Here is a 10,210-nt window from a genome sequence, read left to right on the forward strand (position 1 = left end):
TATTATCTATGGTGGGACGCAGTAGCCTACTGAGGGATAGATGGACTTTGGATGGAGTTTATTTGTGAAATCTTAACGAGTTCGTTCACTGTCTTGGGTAGGATTTGCGTTATTCTGTCTGTCGAGAATGAAGGAGTTAAGTGACATATTTCGGGGTTCCGCCCACCCCACTCGTCGTGGGTTGCGGCAGGTCACCGCGTTGTTGTCTCGGGCGCCGTTGCGCATGGGGGCTGTAACGTAGGAGGAGGGGGTGAGGAGGAGAGGAGAAAGGGAGTTGTCAAACAGGCGTTGCAGACCCTGTGCAGCAGGGATCTTTAAAAAAAATGTCCTTACATATTTCCCGTAAGCAGAGCTCTTGCTTGCAGCATTTCTTGCCTGGCGCGAACAAAGAACCGCGTTTGCCTCGCGAAATCTACATACCAAAATGTCCTCTAGAGAAGCCACGCCTGGCGGCATGGTTTTATAATAACACAAAGACACATGTGCTTAGTAGTAATAATAATAATAAACATAATAGTACAATTGAATAATACAATCTATCTCCTGTGTTTTAAGTTAAAAGGTCTCCAATGTCTCATTTCACAAGTGAACAATACAAACTCTCAATAGTGAATTGGAGCGGAACAGTAGTCTATCTCTAATGTAGCCTATAGTGCCTGTCGCGGGCGCAGTGTGGGTGCGCATGGCAGGGCTGTGGCAAACTGTGGGGGGCATCACTGCTTGCTCTCTTACCAACGATGATACGGTTCATTTGATCGGTAATTGACCGTTTCCATTCATTCTTACTGTGCACTTCGCATAAGCAATTATGTTATCTTGCAGTTTCTGGTGTCCTTCGAACTAACTGTGGAAACCTTGACGTTTGTCACCAAAGCCACCCTCAAATGGGTGGGCACTCACAAAACTATAGTTAGCCTAACCGATTATGAATATTATCGGATGATTTGTTGCTCTCTTTGTATTATCAAAGGGGATATGGTTTGGCTGGACTGGCTTAACCAGATTATCTGAGGGCTTGAACCCCACTGAGTGAGTTCAATTAATCACTTGTCACCATATACTGTATGTGTCCTTGTCATGCATCACACTACTGATAACAACAACAACTCTCCTTCATTTGGAATGTGACAGACTGGGTATGTGATCAGACAGTCTGCCACTCATTTCATGGGCACAAATCCCTATACAATAACTATACCTAATAATGTGGTAATACAGCAGTAATACATGTTCATAATGAATGTTTAGCCTAATACATTGATAAAAACGCTAATTTATAACCATGATGATGTTTTATGCCATTATTGTTTTTACAGCCATTACAACTTGAGTATGTATGAAACTGAGAAACAATTACTCAATAAATCATTATTTAATTAATGATTTATTTAGTTATATGCCATTTATTTAACAGGGACAGTTCACATGAATCAGTAAACGTTTCAGTGTTCTCATTAATGTACTGTAAATGTGCCAGAGTCTGCAGATGAGCTAATTTTCTCATCCATAATCTCTGTAATTAATTTGTAAATAGTTAAATGAATCCCTTGTCAAGACATTTAATTGAAATCCCTCAACTTTCTCTTCTGGTGACATGAGACACTGACTGAGTCACTACAGATGAGTAGGCTATGTCATGTGTTGAAAGACACTGTCACAACAAAGGTCAGTTCAGGGGCACCTGTGCATAATCATAGTCTAGAGAGTCTAGACTCTGACACCTGCCTTGGGTGCTAATCAGAAAGGGGTGCTCACCCAAGGCTGGCCCATGAGGAGAGGGGAACTAATATGTACAAAGGAATACAGGATTAAAAACCCTGTATTAGTCCACCTAACCCCAAGGCCTCTATGACAACAACAGCACCAACAGCCTGATTGCTGGGGATGAATAAAGGACTGGGGGAGGGGGTCTGTATCCCCCTAACCCAGCAGAGAGGCTTGAGGGCTGGGGAGAGTGTGAGGATGGGGAAGAGGCTTTGGGGCAGACGCTGGAGAAGGGATAGCTTCTCAGTGACACACAGAGCCAGTGTTGTCCAAGAGGTCATCTGCCTCCATTAATGCGGTCTGCAGGGAGCCCAAGGCCCAATCAATAAAGAGGACAGATCAGGGATAATCTTTCCCCCCCACCCCAGTCTGTCTGGGGCTCCGGGTTATGGGCCTGTTTGAGATGATACTATATTCCTTAGTTTATTTCTCTCTATAAACCTACATTTAGGGACCCGGATCTGACCCCACCCCAGTACAAGTTTCACACAGTATGCCGCTAAAAGTTCAGACACAGCAGGCCTGGTTTACATCCAGATGTTATTACCTAGTAGTTTGAGTGTACAAACTCATCAGCTGTGCGTGTATAGAGGATGCTTGATAAAACCCAGAGTGCTGAAGTCATGTTACATGCCCACATAAAAAACTCTCAATGATCTTGACCATCTGGCTGTTTGAGTATGCCTGTCTCCCTTCTGCACCCTCTGAAAGGGAAGCTGCATCTGTGGGGAGGTGCTTTGGTTTACTGTGCCACAGAGACAGACAACAATCTCTTTGTCCAACAACTCATGCAAACACCGTATCCACCTATGGACAGTGTCTGTCTTTCAAAGTGGACTTAATGGAGTGTAAAGACATCTTTAAGAAACCCCCAAGGGGCATCCCTTTGATTTTCATGTCCAGATGTCCTTTCATGACATGTTTGGTGCCCCGCTGTCGCCTGAATGATGCTATGAGCACAATGGAGATGTTGGCCTGGCGCCAAATGCTGATGTCTTACAGTGAACCAGCACATGTGGATGACGTAACTCCTCCTGCATATGATGTCACCATGTCATATCTTGCACTAATATCTCATTCTAAGCTGAATAAAGCCTAAAATGCCCTGCATTGCATCAGCTTTGCGCAGACAAGACGGAAATAGAATCCTCTGTAAGAGGATCAGTTCAATATTGCAGATTATTTCACATAAATCATAATCAGTTAGCTTGACTTAGACAAACATGACACTTATCAATATGTTATTCACTTAAACCTGGTCCTTGCTGGTTTTATTTGCCTCTTTGACTTTATCCAATTGATTGTGTTTTTTCCCTGAACACTGTACAAGTTGTCAATGAAACTGCAGCTTTTTCTCAATGAACGGCAACCCATAAATTTAGCCCCATAAAACTTCTTTGTGAGTGAGGCTGTTAATGTGTTTCTCTCACTACAAGGCAAGCTCCATTTACTGTATGTAAGGGAATGTGTTTGTAACAGGAGAGTGGTAGGATTGGTGTGACAAACATATCCACACCAAGGTTTATTCAACACCCTCTTTCGCTATTAAAGGCATGATCCTCCCCAACAACTCTCTGGACAGGCATACACTCACTCACTTTCTCTCTTGAACACACACACTCACACACACACACACACACACACACACACACACACACACACACACACACACACACACACACACACACACACACACACACACACACACACACACACACAGGCTTATGGAGATTGGGAAACTGGTCTCAGCTGGGAATATGAGTCAGGTGGCTATGACTTCATCGCTTTTCTTGGGTATTAGGTCATCCCCTCCTCTCTCTCTTAGCAAACTGATCACATCGATGCTCAGCAGGTAGTGACACACCTAGTGATGAGTACGGTTCACCTCACCTCATGTTTTCCGCTCTCTAATGATATCACCCATAAGATACTGAAGTCAGATTTATATCAAATATGGCCTATAATTAATTACAATATGTGTAAAATAGTTTTCCTTTCAAAAAACAGTAATGAAGTATGTTAAAAATAAGCTTTTCTGTGTTTTTTGTATACATCTTTTTTTCACTGACTCTATGCACACTCACTAGACTCTACCGACACACTCACACATACTACACTGACACTCCAACACGCACACACACACACACACACACACATGCATATTGACGCCAAACACACACACTCACACAGACAGTCTTTTATACTCTTTCACACTCTTCACATGCGCTGCTGCTACTCTGTTTATTATCTATCCTGATTGCCTATTCACTTTTATCCCTACATACATGTACATATTACCTCAATTACCTCAACTACCTCATACCCCTGCACATTGACTCGGTACCGGTACTCCTTGTATATAGCCTCGTTATTGTTATTTTATTGTGTTACTATTTTCCTTGTTTTATTTTGTAAATTTTTATTTTATTATTATTTATACATTTTTCTTACTTTTAACTCTGCATTGTTGGTAAAGAGCTCGTAAATAAGCATTTCACAGTAAAGTCTACACGTGTTGTATTCGGCGCTTGTGACAAATACAATTTGATTAGATTTGGAATGTTTGTGGAGTACCTCAACAACAGAATGGTGTGAGCATATACTGATCATGAAAAATATTAATGCGGACCGCTGATTGGCCAGCTCATCCTCCTCAGGAGGATGACATCATCCTCTATGAGGAACTAGCAAGCTTTTTTTTAAATGGTCTGTTTGAGATACAAGTGTTTTTTCCCACTTAATGCTTTCATTATTTGGGGTATGAGTTAACAGAATAGAAACTTTTAAAATGGAGACTTTCACTTGACAGTTACCAGTGGTGGAAAAAGTACCCAACTGTCATACTCGAGTAAAAGTTAAAGATACCTTAATAGAAAATGAATCAAGTAAAAGTAGAAGTCACCCAGTAAAATTCTACTTGAGTAAAAGTCTAAAAGTATTTGGTTTAAAATATACTTAAGTATTGAAAGTAAAAGTATAAATAATTTCAAATTCCTTATATTAAGCAAACCAGATGGCACCAGGGGCACACTCCAACACTTGGACATCATTTACAAACAAAGCATGTTGGTTTAGTGAGTCCGCCAGATCAGAGGCAGTAGGGATGACATAGGATGTTCGGTTGATAAGGGCGTGAATTGGACTATTTTCCTGCCCTGCTAAGCATTCAAAATGTAATGAGTACTTTTGGGTGTCAAGAAAAATGTATGGAGTAAAAAGTACAATGTTTTCTTCAGGAATGTAGTGAAGTAAAAGTAGTCAAAAATATAAATAGTAAAGTACAGATACCCCAAAAAACTGCTTAAGTAGTACTTTAAAGTATTTGTACTTAAGCACTTTACACCACTGACAGTTACTTTAATCTCTTGTACTTTTTCTGGTCTTTTTGTGTGTTTATTCTAGGTGAACAAAGTCATAATGCCTAACAAAGCAGTGTACATACATAGAACGTTGGGTTACAGATGTAACCTTGGTTCTCTGAGTAGAGTAAGGGGCCGCCAAATGACCTATGGGAACTCCTTCCCCTTCACGGATGTGATTTAGATGCTTAATATCACATATGTATACATCTACAGTCACGCCACACCCTTACTGTACCTATGGGACCTGTCACTATAAAAGGCGGTGTGACATACTATCTATTACATCACTTGAACTCCACGGAGGTGGAGGAACGACATGAAAGCTTGGCGACCCATTACTCTACTCAGAGAACCAAGGTTACATCCATAATCCACCGTTCTCTTTCATTTTCGTAACTGGTCACCAAACGACCTATGGGAAAGGCTGTACCAAAGAGGTCTTTCGAACAACAGAGAGGGATGACTCACCATTTAACTTACTCCAGATGAGTCCCTGGGATTTCCTTATATCCCCCACAGGATGCAACATAATATAATTACTCAACAGGGTAACACTAAATTTCAACTGTGGTATACAACCGTATACACACGCAAGCTGAAAGCTAGAACTTACAACATGAGGCTTCAATTGGATGCAACAGCACCAAGACTAGACGACCTCTGTATAGAACATCCATCTCACTGATGGTTGATAAGTACAAGGTTCACGGTATGCTCACTTATCTGTGTTGAAAGAGCGTGCAGTGTCCAGAACCATAGACGCCACTGATGGTGTGGACAGAACATTGAGTCTTTAGTTCCTCATGAAAGTCATGGTTGTTACCCAACTTGCAGCAGCACAGATAGAGTCCAGTGAGGCCCCTCTGAACAGGACCCATGAAGTGTCCATACCCCTGGTGGATTGTGCTACCACGCTGTCTGGAGTTGGTCTACTTGCTGCAGCGTATGATTTTGACACTGCATTGGTAATCCAATGTGCCAGTCTCTGCTTCCCCTTTGGTGTTATCCCCATAACACACAAAAAGCTGTTCTGTTTGACAAACAGTTCTTGTTGCAGCAAGATAGGCACTCAATGCCCTAACCGGTCAAAGTGGATGCAACTCACAACTCTCCTGTGAGAAGTGGGGAGGCGGGTGAAATGCTGCTATGATTAAGGGCTGGTTAGCATGTGATGATGAAAGCACCTTAGGTAATAATACTGGCTTTGGCCAAAGCATTGCCTTAGATCCAGCTTCTGCTAAAGTGAGGCATGAAGGATGGGTAGAAAGCTCATGTAATTCTCCAACATGCTTGGCTGAAACAATAGCCAATAGAAAGGCAGTCTTGACTGAGAGCTCAAATAGATCAAGTGAAGAGTGGCTCAAATGGTGGGCTCATTAGTGATAGTAGGACAACATCTGACTCCCATGAGGGTACTGAAGGAGCCTAGGAGGGCCGTAGCCTGTGGGCACCTTTCATGAATTGCGATACTTGAGGGTGTGCCCATGATGATGCAACCGCAATCTGGTCATGACCCATAGAGATGGCTTCCATATACACCTTCAATGTAGATGGGGACTTCCCTGCAGTCATAAGCTCCTGGAGGAAAGTCAAAATGACAGACATTGGGCAGGATGATGGCGATTCTGTATGGTCGACACACCACCTCCTGAACACGTTCCACTTTTAGGAATACAGGGTTTGCATAGAGCAGGTCTATGCAATTCCAGTCCTTCGGGGGCCTGATTGGTGTTACACTTTTCCCCATCCCTAGCAAACACAGCTGATTTAAACTAATTGCATTTTTAACTGAAGATCATGATTAGTTGATTATTGGAGTCAGGTGTGTTAGCTGGGGCTGGGGTAAAAGTGTGACACCAATCAGGCCCCCAAGGACTGAAGTTGCCCAGGCTTGGCGTAGAGGATGCTCTGGCTGCCTGAATTGTATCAATTACCAAGGAGGGCAACACTGCAGCTACAAGGCGGTCACGTTCGGAGGCCACACCCACAACTTCAGTATGCCTGGTTTGGGGTGCCAAAGCTTGCCGTTCACTTGTGACAGGAGGTCCGCTCAAAGAGGGAGTTCCCATGGTTGGGAGGTTGTCAGCTATACAAGGTCTGAAAACCAGTGCTGCTGTGGCCAATGTGGAGCAACAAGTAGAACTGACTCGCTCATGAGAACTGACTCACTCTCAAGACCTGAGGGAGCAAGAGAATTGGTGGAAACGCATACAGCAGCCCCCTTGGCCATCTGTGTGGCCGAGGTGGCTTGATTTACCCTTTATTGAGAACCAAATAGGACAATAGGTTGAGTCTTGCGATGCGAGCAGATCAACGATGGCCCTTCCGAATCGCACCCAGATCTTCTCCAATACTGTGGGATGTATCTTCTAGTCTGAAGGAAGAGTGCCTCCTCTGGAGAGAAGGTCTGCTGCCTGATTCTCCACCCCCGGCAGGTGTATCACTTTTGTTATCTGGTGCAGTGCCATTGACCTCAGTCCGCCCTGGTGGTTGATGTGTGCAACCACGAATGTGTTGTCTGTCCGTATCAGTACATGTTGTCCTCTCAGTACTGGGAGGAAGTGCCAGAGTGCAAGGTGAACCGCATTGAGCTCCAGTACGTTGATGTGAGGCATTGTCCATGGTGCTGACCATACATCATGGACCACTGACTGGTTCAAGACTGCTCCCCATCCCTGTAGGGAGGCATCTGTGGTCATAGTCACGCGGTGTCATGTCTACTCCCGCTCCCCCGCTCCGGCGCTCGACATCGCCGGTCTACTAACTACCGTTCCTGGCAACTCATCATTACGCACACCTGTGCCCCATCATTAGGCACACCTGGACTTCATCACTACCCTGATTACTTCCCCTTTATCTAGCACTCTGTTGTATCACCCATCAGGCAGTATTGTTTCTGTTTTCATGTTCAGACGCTACTCTTGTTTTTGTATTCTCTCTATATTCATTCTGGTTAAACTCACCTACTGCACCTGCTTCCTGACTCCCTGCGTCTTTGTCACACCTGGTTGTGAACTGCGCCTAGGAGAACTCCACTGGGAGTTTGAAGTGCTAGGGGCCACCATTGTATTACTCTCCAGCAACTCATTGAAATTGTCAGCTTTTTGTGTTTGTCCCTTCTGTTATACCAACGCTGTATTGGCCGCATGTGGAGCAAGCCTAATGGTACAAAATGGACTGCAGCAGCTAGGTGTCCTAGGAGCATCTGACTCTCTAGCGCTGTCACCTGTTTTCTCAGTTTGAATGTTGAAAGACAATTTGTCAAAGATACCACTCTTTCTGGAGAGTGTTTCTCGCATGATTTGATTGTCCAATGTCTAGCCCAGAAAGTGCACACATTCAGTGGGGACTAGATAACTATTTTCCAGGTGAATTGTTAGTCCCAACTCGGAGAGGTGATGTGAGACCATGGATGTGTGTGCCAAGGCTTTGTGACCCTGCACATATTACACATCGTGTGGAGTTCCCATAGGTTGTTTGGCGACCCGTTACGAAAATGAAAGAAAACCACAGATACATGTAGGTAATAAAGTAATCAATGTAGCCTACAGTATCAATATTAATGCAGATTCTGTATTCATACTTTTTTTTTTCAATTCTATGAGCATGGTCATTATTTTCTGGCAATTAGATTAGGTATATTAAATCATCCAGACCCTTGTTTCAAACGACATTATGGATAGATTTCAGTTATTGCATTTTATGGAAATCTGATGACACCAAATTCTGTTATATGCAAATTGACCAGTGCAATGGGAAAAGTGAAAATGTCATCTCACCTCCTCTGTGTGGCCTTGCCCTTGACCCATGGTAGATATGGGCCCGGTTTCCAAAAATGCATCTTAAGGCTAAATTCATCTTAGAATCATAGGATCTTATGGTTCTAACAATGAACTTAGCCTTAAGATGCTCTTTGGAAACTGTGCCCAGATCTACTATGGGATTTCGGGCCTAGATCAGAAACCAAACCCAGATCCCGTAGCCTACTATGTTGGCTGATCATTTAAGAAAAGTGTCAACTTAAACTAAGAAACACATAGAGCTTGCATACAGATAATTTGCCTCATATTTAGCCCCATTTTCTATTAAAAACAAACTGTTCTACTGTGAAATTATTGACAATTCAGTCAGGGCGCGCGCCTCTTGAATTGGAATTTGAAATAGTTACAAAGTATTTTTACGCAACCTACTACCTGCCACTTCAGGGACCAGTGGGAGGAAAGTTTTTGGAGAAAGTGGATCCCTGCCTTTTGGCTGGTCCATATGTAGCCTTAGGCTGGGTAGAAAATAAGTTGGGTACTTTTAAATAGGTGAAGGTGTGAGGACAGATGCTGGGAGACGAGAAGCAAGTACATGGAGTGAAGATTTAATGGATAAACGGACATATAACAAAACAAGAACAGCATCTGGACCGGGAACAAAATGACATTAATGGTAGACACGGGGAAGAAACTGAGGAAGTGACAGATATAGGGGAGGCAATCAATAAAGTAATAGAGTCCAGGTGAGTCCCATTAAGCGCTGATGCGCATAACGATGGTGACAGGTGTGCATAATGATGGGCGGCATAGCGCCCTCGAGCGCCAGAGAGGAGAACGGGAGCAGGAGCAGGCGTGACAGTACCCGGCGTCCCACCTGGGCGAGCCTGATGGGCTGGCCCGCGGTGTGGAAGCCCAACGAGCCAGCTGAAGCGCGGAAGCCACGATGAACCGGCTGAGGCGTAGGAGCCCGATGAACTGGCTGAGGCTTGGGAGCCTGATGAGCCGGCTGAGTCATGGGAGCCCGATGAACTGGCTGAGGCTTGGGAGCCCGATGAGCCGGCTGAGGCGTGGGAGCCCGATGAGCCTGCTGAGGCGTGGGAGCCCGACGAGCCGGCTGAGACATGACATGGGATGGGAGCCTGCCAAGCCAACTGAGGCAAGAAAACCTCTAGAGCCAGCTAAGGCATGGAAGCCCGACGAGCCAGCTGAGGCACCCCTGGTTCCTTCGGCAGCGGCACCCGGACCCGACGTCACCAACTCCCCCAAGAAAATGTAAAACTCCATGATGCTTCCAATATTGGTTTCTGCATTCTGTGTGGACAG

This window comes from Salmo salar, chromosome ssa05 (genome assembly GCF_905237065.1).
Source record: "Salmo salar chromosome ssa05, Ssal_v3.1, whole genome shotgun sequence".
Lineage (NCBI taxonomy): Eukaryota > Metazoa > Chordata > Actinopteri > Salmoniformes > Salmonidae > Salmo > Salmo salar.